The sequence below is a fragment of the Balaenoptera ricei genome, chromosome 1, assembly GCF_028023285.1.
Source record: "Balaenoptera ricei isolate mBalRic1 chromosome 1, mBalRic1.hap2, whole genome shotgun sequence".
Classification (NCBI taxonomy): domain Eukaryota; kingdom Metazoa; phylum Chordata; class Mammalia; order Artiodactyla; family Balaenopteridae; genus Balaenoptera; species Balaenoptera ricei.
This window is the reverse complement of record NC_082639.1, coordinates 29,176,831-29,187,846: the sequence shown is the minus strand read 5'-3', so window position 1 is coordinate 29,187,846 and position 11,016 is coordinate 29,176,831.

The following is an 11,016-nucleotide window of genomic DNA, read 5'->3' as shown; positions in this document are numbered from 1 at the left end:
TGCACCGCTCCCACTCTGATCTCCCAGGACCTCTGATGGGCCTGCAGAGCTTCTGTTTGCTGGGGAGGGCATGGGTGCGTGAGTACGTGTGAGTACTAAGAATGCTGGCTTGGGAGTCACAGCAAAAGACCACTGTGGCTAAGCCAAGCAGGTCCACGAGGATAAATGAAAGTTGATTGAAGATTAAACAGTCCTGCCCTGAATATTCTAGATTGGATAAACACAGGAATTAAACACAGTGCTTTAGAGGGGTGGGGGCATTATAAAAAATTAAAGTATGTAAACTTACAATTAAATAAAGTATATTCAAAGGTAATAACATTCAAAGTGTGTCACTTCCTAATTATTTTACTGCACTTTGCTATTACACATGCTCTTGGGGTTATTTGTGTCTACATGGTGGAAACGCTACATAACGGTGCACTGCTGCTGGCCTCTTCCCAGCAGCACCTTCAGTGACATCAGGTTGGCAGCTTGAAGCTGGCAGTGGTGGGAGTATTTACACCACGGAAATTGGCAAATGCTACAAATCTCTCCCTAACACACCCCTCCCCCTTTCCCTCAAGCCGTTTGTAAACATTTTACCAGCACAACACTGGGTAGAGGATTCCCAAAACATGACTGTGATTGAATTTCCCGCCAGCTTGGCTGGCAGGGGGTTTGGAGCAGATAATGTGATTTAGAGAAATAAATAAATATGACATGTCTTACATCTGAGTATTGTGGGTAAAATGAATACTTGCTACAAATACCTAGTCCAGACATACTTGGGGACTCATCTCTCCCTCCTCCCTTAGAGACAAGAGTGTATACCCACTCACAAAGCACCCCTTAGAGCACCCCAAAACACCCTGTGGTGCCTTCTGGGTGGAATAAGACCCAAAACGCTATGAGGACAGGTACTTTGTTCACAGCTGCTTCAGCAGATCTTCAGATCCCTTCTCAGTCTCAGCAACTCTCCCAGTTTCCCTGGCTTCAGAGTCAGGGCAGTTGAAGCCATGCGGGGGGCAAAGGGGGTTCTGGATGGGAGAACCAGAACGAGCCAGAAACCAGGAATTGGCTCTCAAGCACATGTATCTACTTGGGAGCAGGGAAGATTGTCAGTCAGGGGCAATTCCTGCCCAGGGAACATTTGGCAATGTCCAGAGACATTTTTGGTTGTCACATTTGTGGGGAAGGGTGCTACTGGCATCTGGTGGGCAGAGTCCAGGATGCTGTTAAACACCCTACAATGCACAGGACAGCCACCCCTCAATCCCACATCAGAGAATTTCCTGCCCCAAACATCAATAGTGCTGAGGATGAGAAACTGGGGTAGGAGACATAGTGGGGAGAAACTCAGACAGGGCAGGGTCTAGGAAGAGATAAAGGAAAGGTCTGCTGGCCGGGTAGCTACTCATCCCTCCCTCCCCCACAAAACCCACTTCTGTGTGTGGCCATTCAGTCTCTTATTTTGTGTCCTGTCCTGTTTCTCTAGTCTCTCTCTGGTGATGTCCCTGTTTATCTCTTGGTCTCTTTTTCTCACTCTCAGCTGTGCCATCTGCTCTGGCTGGATCCTTGTGTTCTGAGACGTGAGACAAGCTTTTGGCATTCATACTCCCTAGGCCCACACTCATCACTCCAGCTGCCTTGGCTTGGGAGCTGGGCCAGGAGCTTAGCAAATGGGAGGGTATAAAGACAGGGGGCTAAAGGGTCCCACACCTCCCACCACCCATCTTGCCTTTGCCCCGAGGGCCCTACCTGCCTGTCTCCCTGAGGCTTGGAGCTCCAACCTGCTGTCACCCCCCAGGGCCTGGTACCTGAGTCAGCCTGTCCAAGTGGCCTTGCTCAACCCACAGATCCCTTCCTCCCCACCCACAGCTCCTTAAATTTCTCCTCTAGCTTAGTCCAGCAGCTGTTACAAAACAACTGGAGTTAGGCAGCTCCTCCTGCCCTGGGGCAGTAAGTGACACCAGGCTCATGACTGCCCCTGAGCCCGATAACTTCTGCCAAGTAACCAGGCACTTGTGGCCTCTGCCCTGGTCCTGGTTTCCAGGACCCAGAGCCCAGAGCTCAGAGCCACGACATGGTGCCCGGTGCTTGGAACCCAGTACTCAGCATCCAGGCTCAATTACCAGTGCCCATCACCAGGACCCAGGGCCTGGTGCCAGGGCTACCCACCCTGCCCCTCCCACTCACCACCCCGGCAGACCCTGGTGGCCTAGGCTGCTGTGTGCAGGTGGGCACTGTGTGAGGACAAGGACACTGCAGAAAAGTCTAGTGGCAATTTTTAAAATAAATTGGAGTGACTTTTAAAGTAAAAATTATTCAAATCAAGATTTAAAATAAAGGACTTCCCTGGTGGCGCAAGTGGTTGAGAATCTGCCTGCCAATGCAGGGGACACGGGTTCAAGCCCTGGTCTGGGAAGATCCCACATGCTGCGGAGCAACTAAGCCCGCGCGCCACAACTACTGAGCCTGCGCTCTAGAGCCCGTGAGCCACAACTACTGAGCCCACGCGCAGCAACTACTGAAGCCTGCATGCTTAGAGCCCATACTCCGCAACAAGAGAGAAGCCACCACCATGAGAAGCCCGCGCACCACAAAAAGAGTAGCCCCCGCTCTCCGCAACTAGAGAAAGCCCACATGCAGCAAGGAAGACCCAACGCAGCCAAAAATAAAAAATTTTTTCTAAAAAAGATTTAAAATAAAAATCGGGGAACGGAAACTTCCCTGGTCCAGTGGGTAAGACTCCACGCTCCCAATGCAGGGGGCCCGGGTTTGATCCCTGGTCAGGGAACTAGATCCTGCATGCTGCAACTAAGAGCCTGTATGCTGCAACTAAAGACCCAGAGCAGCCAAATAAATAAATATTAAAAAAAAAATGTGGGGAAAGGCCCAGCAGTATGGGCAGAGGGAAGAGAAAAGCTGGGGTATAGGGTTGCCGGATAAAATAGAGGCCGTTTTGAATTCAGATAACAACAAAGACTTTTTTTTTTTTTTTGGCCATACCACCAGGCTTGCGTGATCTTAGATCCCCAACCAGGGATTGAACCCAGGCCCTCGGCAGGGAAAGCGCAGAGTCCTAACCACTGGACCAACAAGGAATTCCCAACAAAGACTTTTTTTTAAATTTATTTATTTTTGGCTGTGTTGGGTCTTCGTTGCTGCACGTGGGCTTTCTCTAGTTGCAGCGAGCAGGGGCTACTCTTCATTGAGGCGCACAGGCTTCTCATTGCGGTGGCTTCTCTTGTTGCGGAGCACGGGCTCTAGCTGTGTGGGCTTCAGTAGTTGTGGCTCGCGGGCTTAGTTGCTCCGCGGCATGTGGGATCTTCCCGGACCAGGACTCGAACCCGTGTCCCCTGCATTGGCAGGTGGATTCTTAACCACTGTGCCAACAGGGAAGCCCCCTTTCATCCACTCTTTAAAATGATTTTTTGACCAAGTGATATAGTCACACGGTTTAAAATTCCATAGGGACAAAAGAACATGCAATGAAATGTCTCTTCTGCCCTGCCTCTCAGCCACCCAGTTCCCTTCCCCACTTCCCTGTGTGTCCTTCCAGAGACATCTTAACTGCCACAGCCTCATAACTGTCTTCCTGCCTGCAGTCTGGCCCACCTGCCTCCATACTGTGGCCAGCTGGTGTTTCACCTCCAATCACGTTACCTCCTGACTTAAAACCCTGCTGTGGTTTTCCATGCCATGGGATGAAGAACAAAATTCCCAGCTAATCAGGATACAAGGCGTTTGGTGCCTGATTCCTGCCCATCTTCCTGGACACTTGGCATCATCCCGGCCGATCTGACACGCCACCACAGAAACACAACCCGCCAAGTACTCTCCCAACTGTTCTGGCGTCCATGCTCTTGCTCACATTTCTCTGTCAGACATTTATTGCACACAGACAGCATCTATGGTGTGCCCGGCACGGGGGGCTACAAGGGACATGGTGGACAACAAAACTGAAACGTCCCTGCTCCTGTGACTCAGGTTCTGGCAGAGGAGCATTTAATAGACAAATCATTGCAATAAAGCATTTGTTGTGCTAGGGTAGGTCCAGAGCTCTGGGGTCAAAGAAAGCCTCCTGGAAGAAGAGCTATTTAATTGAACAGTCATCAACCAACTAAGGGTGGGAGACGGGCAGGCAGGGAAGAGTGTCCCAGGCCCAGGAAACGGTTCATCAGGAGGAGTCACAAATCCAGGGTTGGGGGAACACAGAGAAGAGAGGAAGGGTGTGGGAGCTGCAGGGTCAGCAGCCCCCAGGAAGCCACTCTACAGGGTTTGCATTTTATCCTAAAGGCCTGAGGGGATTTAACGCAGGGGAGTGTGTGGGCACATCTGTGGCTGTTCTGAAGAGACTGGATTGGAGGAGAAGACCTTGCTGCTGTTTCTAGGATGGCAGAAATGATGGCAGCCTGGGCCAGCGATAGGGCACTGGGGACGGAGTAGGAGATATCACAGAGGTGAAGCGGCGGGAGGAGTGACTTCCCAGGGATCTTGCTTGAGAGGCTGGTGGATCCTGTGATGCTCTCTGGTGATATTTCTAAGTCCAGATTTGGACTTGAATCGGTGGTGCCTGCAAGATGTCCAAGCCAAGATGTCCAGCAGACACATACGTATGTTGTCAACCTCGGGAAGAAGGGCTGGACTGGAGATTCTTTTTTTTTTTTAATTTTAATAGTGTGCCCTCTTTTTTAAAAATTTATTTATTTATTTATTTATTTTTGGCTGCATTTGTCTTCGTTGCTGCGCGCGGGCTTCTCACTGTGGTGGCTTCTCTTGCGGCGGAGGACGGGCTCTAGGCATGCGGGCTTCAGTAGTTGTGGCTCGCAGGCTCTAGAGCACAGGCTCAGTAGTTGTGGCACACAAGCTTAGTTGCTCTGTAGCATGTGGGATCTTCCCAGACCAGGGATCGAACCCGTGTCCCCTGCATTGGCAGGCGGATTCTTAACCACTGCGCCACCAGGGAAGCCCTGGACTGGAGATTCTTATTTGGGAGTCATTAGCAAAAAGTTAACAGTAAAAATGTTATCTACCCCTTATCAACTGTTAGACACTTTTTTAAGTTTTTTTTTGGGCCACGCCGCACAGCTTGCAGGATCTTAGTTCGAACCCCAGCTCTCAGCCGTGAAAGCACGAAATCCTAACCACTGGACAGCCAGAGAATTCCGTCTAAGTTCTTACATACTTTAATTTATTGATTTCTTACAACAACCCTATGAGGTATTGTGCCCTCACTCTTTATTTTATTTTAGTTTTTGGTCTCATGCAGGAACTTTTTTTTTTTTTTAATGTATTTTTATTATTTATTTATTTATTTATTTTTGGCTGCAGTGGGTCTTCGTTGCAATGCACGGGCTTCTCATTGCGGTGGCTTCTCTTGTTGCGGAGCACGGGCTCTAGGCGCGCGGGCTTCAGTAGTTGTGGCACACAGGCTCAGTAGTTGTGGCACACAGGCTTAGTTGCTCTGTGGCATGTGGGATCTTCCTGGACCAGGGCTCGAGCCCGTGTCCCCTGCATTGGCAGGCGGATTCTTAACCACTGCGCCACCAGGGAAGTCCCTGTGCCTTCCCTCTTGCCATTTTATGATGAGGGGGAAAAGTTCAATAATGTAACCAAGGTTACACAACTACTAAACAACAGAGCTGGGTTCAAACCCCAGAAGTCCAGCTCCAGGATCCATGCTCTTAACCGCATCATACAGCCTCTCACCTAGACAGTAGTTTAAGCCCCAAAAGCGGATGAGATCAACTTCAGAATTGTGAGAAGGGCAGACTGTCAACCCTGAGGAATACAAGCACCTAAAGCCCAGGGTCTGAATCCTGCTCTTAAGATAAGTTTTCTCTGAAATGCTAGTGTTTTAATTTTTAAAAATTAGTTGCCGGGGGACTTCCCTGGTGGCACAGAGACAGAAAGTAGGATGGTGGATGCCAGGGCCTGGGTGGAGGAGGGAATGGGTCATTAGTGTTTTGGGGGTTTGTGTGTGTGTGTTTTGGCCACGCCGCGCAGCTTGTGGAATCTTAGTTCCCCAACCAGGGATTGAACCGCAGCCCTCAGCAGTGAAAGCTCGGAGTCCTAACCACTGGACCACCAGGGAAGTCCAGGAGAAGCATTTTTTAACTGATGTTGTTTAAAATTGCCAGTGGGAAAAAAAATTAAAATTAAAATTAAAAAAAAAATTTGCCAGTGGGTGGTGATGATAAAAAGCAGGCCAATTTTTAGTTTTTTTATTATGATTCTTTAATTCTCTACCTTTATTGCCCACACCTGGGGCACACCCAAACCATCATTCTACCTTTGTTGGCCATTGCCAGCAATGCTGGGATCCAAATCCACCTGGCAACAGTGGACCAGAGCTGAGCGCTAGGGGCTGTCCTTTCGAGGCATAACGTTCTCAGTTCTCAACCCTTAATTTAAAGGAGATTCTCGGGAGTTATCTCCTACGGGTAGCCGCCTCTGAGATCTGGATCAAATATTTCTCCTTTATATTCCTATCACATCCTGTGCCTGGTTCTGTCACTGACCTCTTAGGTTGCATTCAATGCCTCCTGCTACATCTAGAAGGAGCACACTGAAAGTACGGACATGGCCCTATGTATCACAATGTTCTGGCCACATCGAGGTATGTCTAATGAGGCTGTCCCGAAGTGGAGTGGTTTGGGGAAGGGGCTGGTAGTACACAGGAGGTGTTGTTGAGCTGCCCCAGGATGTCAAGGCCCCTCCATTTAGGGAGGGGGTCTTGCAACTAACAAGACTCTTTTATTCTATGTGTTAGCTCAAGGAATGCCTCACCCAGATCACTAGCCCTAATTTGCAGGCGAGGAAATCGAAGCTCACAGAGGTCACGAGAATAGTCCACAGTTATAGAGTGAGTCACTGGCCAGGACTGGACACTCACTTCCTGACCTCTCTGCCAGGACCCTGGCCACAGCCCTGCCTCTGGTCCCGGCAGCTCCGGCCTCACCTAGCTCGCCAATGTGCTCATTTAACCACGAGGGGGCGCCAGATGCCCATTCATGGAGTAGCCGGGTCCAGGCTGAGGGCTGGAATGACCGCTCCTTTGACGGAGGCCCATCCGGACTGACGCTGGTAAAGAAAGTAGCGGGAGGATTGGGCGGTTATAAGAGAGCCGACGCTCAGGAGCGGTGGCGGCTGGGATGAAGGGAGGAGGAGGGAAGGGCATTTGTTGCCTCCTCTGGCCCTGCCTGGTCTGGCCCTGTTGGGAAAGGGACAGAACTGGAGAAAGGGAGGGCTCTCCGGAGCACAGGCTTCTGCCCCCGCCTCCACTCTGCTCGGTCTTGCTCAGGAACAGACCGGACATTCCTAAAGCTCAGGCAGGAAACCAAGAAATAGACCAGGAGGCCAGCCTCTCTGCAGCCTGGCCAGTTCTTCCAAAGCAACCCCCGTGATGCGCCAGAGGACCCAGGCCCCAGGCGCCTGGACACTACACCCTCCTAGAACGTCCCTTGCACTCTTCCCTCCTGGCCTCCCGGCCCCTTCCTCCCAGCCTATGGGATCAGACCCATTCCCAGAGCTCCAGACCTGTAGGAGAAATTGTTATCCACCACCAGCTTCTAGGTCGAACTCATGATCTGTCCCCCGAAACCTGGGTCTCTTCCAGAGTTCCTTCTCTCAGTGAACGATACCAGTATCCATCTGCCTCAGAAAACTTCAAGTCATCCTTGACACCTTTCTTTTTTATTCCCCATTTTTTCAGTTCCTCTGTCTACCTCTCGGTTTCCACCACTCACTGGATGGAGGGCCCATCATGTCTCACCAGAATTGGTGTTCTTGTTTGGACTCCCTACTGTCACTCCTCTCTCCTTCTCCTCTCAATCCCTTCTCCAGGTGGTGGCTTCTGATAATCTTTAAAATCATCAATCTGATCATGTCACCCACCTGCTGAAATCTCTCAATAGCTTCCCAGTGCTCTTGCAATAAAGGCCATACTCTTGGGCTTCCCTGGTGGCGCAGTGGTTGGGAGTCTGCCTGCCAACGCAGGGGACACGGGTTCGAACCCTGGTCTGGGAAGATCCCACATGCCGCGGAGCGACTGGGCCCGTGAGCCACAGTTGCTGAGCCTGCGCGTCTGGAGCCTGTGCTCCGCAACGATAGAGGCCGCGATAGTGAGAGGCCTGCGCACCATGATGAAGGGTGTCCCCCGCTTGCTGCAACTGGAGAAAGCCCTCGCAACGAAACGAAGACCCAACACAGCCATAAATAAATAAATAAATAAATAAAAATTTAAAAAAAAAAAAAAAAAGGCCATACTCTTAGTATGGCCCATCAGGTCCTGCATGGTCTGGTCCTTCCTCCCTCTCTGGCCCCATCCTCCCTCTCACTCTCTCTGTTCCAACTACACTGGCTGTGGTCATCACAGGGCCTTTGCACCTGCTGTTTTCTCTGCACGGAATTCCAGCCTTCTGCCTTGTTAACTCCTATTCCCTCAGATCTCCGCTCCAGCATTGCTTTCTCAGGGACACCCTCCTCTTGACCTCCCTGACCAGGTCAGATTCCTCATTATTCACCATCCCAGCACCACATACTTCCCCTTCATGCACCTGTCATAGTTGTAATTGTCCATTTGGTTGTAGTATTATTTTTAATATTTTATTTATTTATTTGGCTGCGCCGGGTCTTAGTTGCAGCACGCGGGATCTTCGTTGCCACGTGAGGGCTCTTGTGGGATGCGGGATCCCACAAGAGCGGCATGTGGGATCTAGTTCCCTGACCAGGGATTGAACCCGGGCCCCCTGCATTGGGAGCGAGGAGTCAACCACTGGACCACCAGGGAAGTCCAGGTTGTGATATTATTTAAGTAATGTCTGTTTCTTTCACTAGACTGTAAGCTCCGTGAGCGTAAGGACCATGTCAATTTTTGCTCACTTGAAAATCTCCAGCACCTCTGTCCTAGCACACAGTAGGTGTTCAATGTTTCCTGAATAAATAAGTAAATTAATGTGGCCCACTTCTCTCCGCCTCTGTTTCCTGAGCCTAACCCTCTATCATCTCCTGTCTGGACCTTGGCAATCACTTTTTTTTTTTTTTTTTCATTTTATTTATTTATATTTGGCTGCATTGGGTCTTCGTTGCCGCGCGCGGGCTTTCTCTAGCTGTGGTGAGCGAGGGCTGCTCGTCGTTGTGGTGCGCGGGCTTCTCATTGCAGTGGCTTCTCTTGTAACAGAGCACGGGCTCTAGGCATGCGGGCTCAGTTGTGGCTCGTGGGCTCTAGAGCACAGGCTCAGTAGTTGTGGCTCATGGGCTCTAGAGCACAGGCTCAGTAGTTGTGGTGCATGGGCTTAGGTGCTCCGAAGCATGTAGGATCTTCCCGGACCAGGGATTGAACCTGTGTCCCCTGCATTGGCAGGCGGATTCTTAACTGCTGCGCCACCAGGGAAGTCCGGCAATCACTTTTTAACTGGTCTCCCAGTTTACAATCAAGTCCCTACTGGTTTCCCACCCAACAGCCAGAGAGGTCTAATAAAAATGCCAATCTGACCATGTCACCCTTCCCACCCCACTTGATAGTATTCATTGTCTTCCCATGGTCCTTGGAATAAAATCCAAACTCCTGACAGAGCCTAACAAGGCCTTGCATGGTCTGCCTTACCTTGTGCCAAGCTCCACCTCCTCAACGGAACTTTCTCTTTTTTTTTAAATTTTTTAATTGAAATATAGTTGATTTACAATGTTGTGTTAGTTTCTGGTGTACAGCAAAGTGATATATCTCATATATATATATATATGTGTGTGTGTATATATATATATATATATATATATATATATATATATATATATTCTTTTTCAGATACTTTTCCATTACAGTTTATTACAATATATTGAATATAGTTCCCTGTGCTCTATAGTAGGACCTTATTGTTTATCTATTTTATATATAGTAGTGTGTATCTCTTAATCCCAAACTCCTAATTTATCCCTTTCCCAGCTTGTGGGATCTTAGTTCCCCAACCAGGGGTCAAACCCTGGCCCTCGGCAGTGAAAGCGCAGAGTCCTAACCACTGGACCACTAGGGAATCCGCTTTCCCCTTTGGTAATGTCTGACTTACTTCACTTAGTAGGATCATCTCTATAAACGGGCCTTCCTTAATTCAACAAATATTGAGTACCTGTTGTACCAGACACCGAGGACTCAGTGATGAGTAAAAACAGACCCCTTCAGATCTGTCTACAATCCTCCAGATACTCAAATATACCTCCTTTCCATGCAGGGCCTATGCACATGCTTTTTTCCTTGTCTAGAAAAGGCTTCTCTTTCCTCTCCTTTCTCCATTCCTGACTTTGCCCAGTCAACACCTACCACCCATCAGACCTCAGATTAAGCACCATTTATTCAGGGATATCTTATCTGACTCCAACATAGGTCCACCTGTTAGATGCTCTTATTGCTCAGATATTCCACCTTCATAGCACTTAATCACATTTTCTATTTTCACCTTTGTTGTGTGGTTTTTTGGTTAATACCCATCTTCCCAGGAAGCTCCAAGAGCTTCCAAGTCCGGTTTTGCTTACCATCCTATCCCTCTGGTCCTCCACAACTGATTGAATGAATAAATGAGTAAGTAAGTGATTCTCCTGCAGCAGTATTCAGAGTGTACTGCCTTCAGGGAAATGGCACCTCTGCTTTGGTGTGAATATGAGCTGGGGGCTGGGAGGGGTGTCAAAGGAGCTCTCACTAAGGAGAGGGCCTAGAAGCTGTTAGTCCCTTCCCTGCCCCCTCCTCATCCCCGACACCTGTGACTTGGCCCTGCCCACCTCTCCTCCCCCCACCCCAGCCCTCCCCATTGCTCACAGTGCCCCAGCAGCACTGGTCCTGCTCCCACTCCTCTGGGGCCTCTCACACCCTGACACCGCCCCCTGCAACTCTTCTCCCTGCTCTTTTTCACACGGCTTGCTCCACCTCGTCCTTCAGGTCAAGTCGAAATGCTGCATCTTTAGAGGACACTTTCTCTGAGTAGGTCTCCCTGTTATTGGCCATCTTTTCATCCAGTTCATTTCCTTCATCTCAGCTCGCAG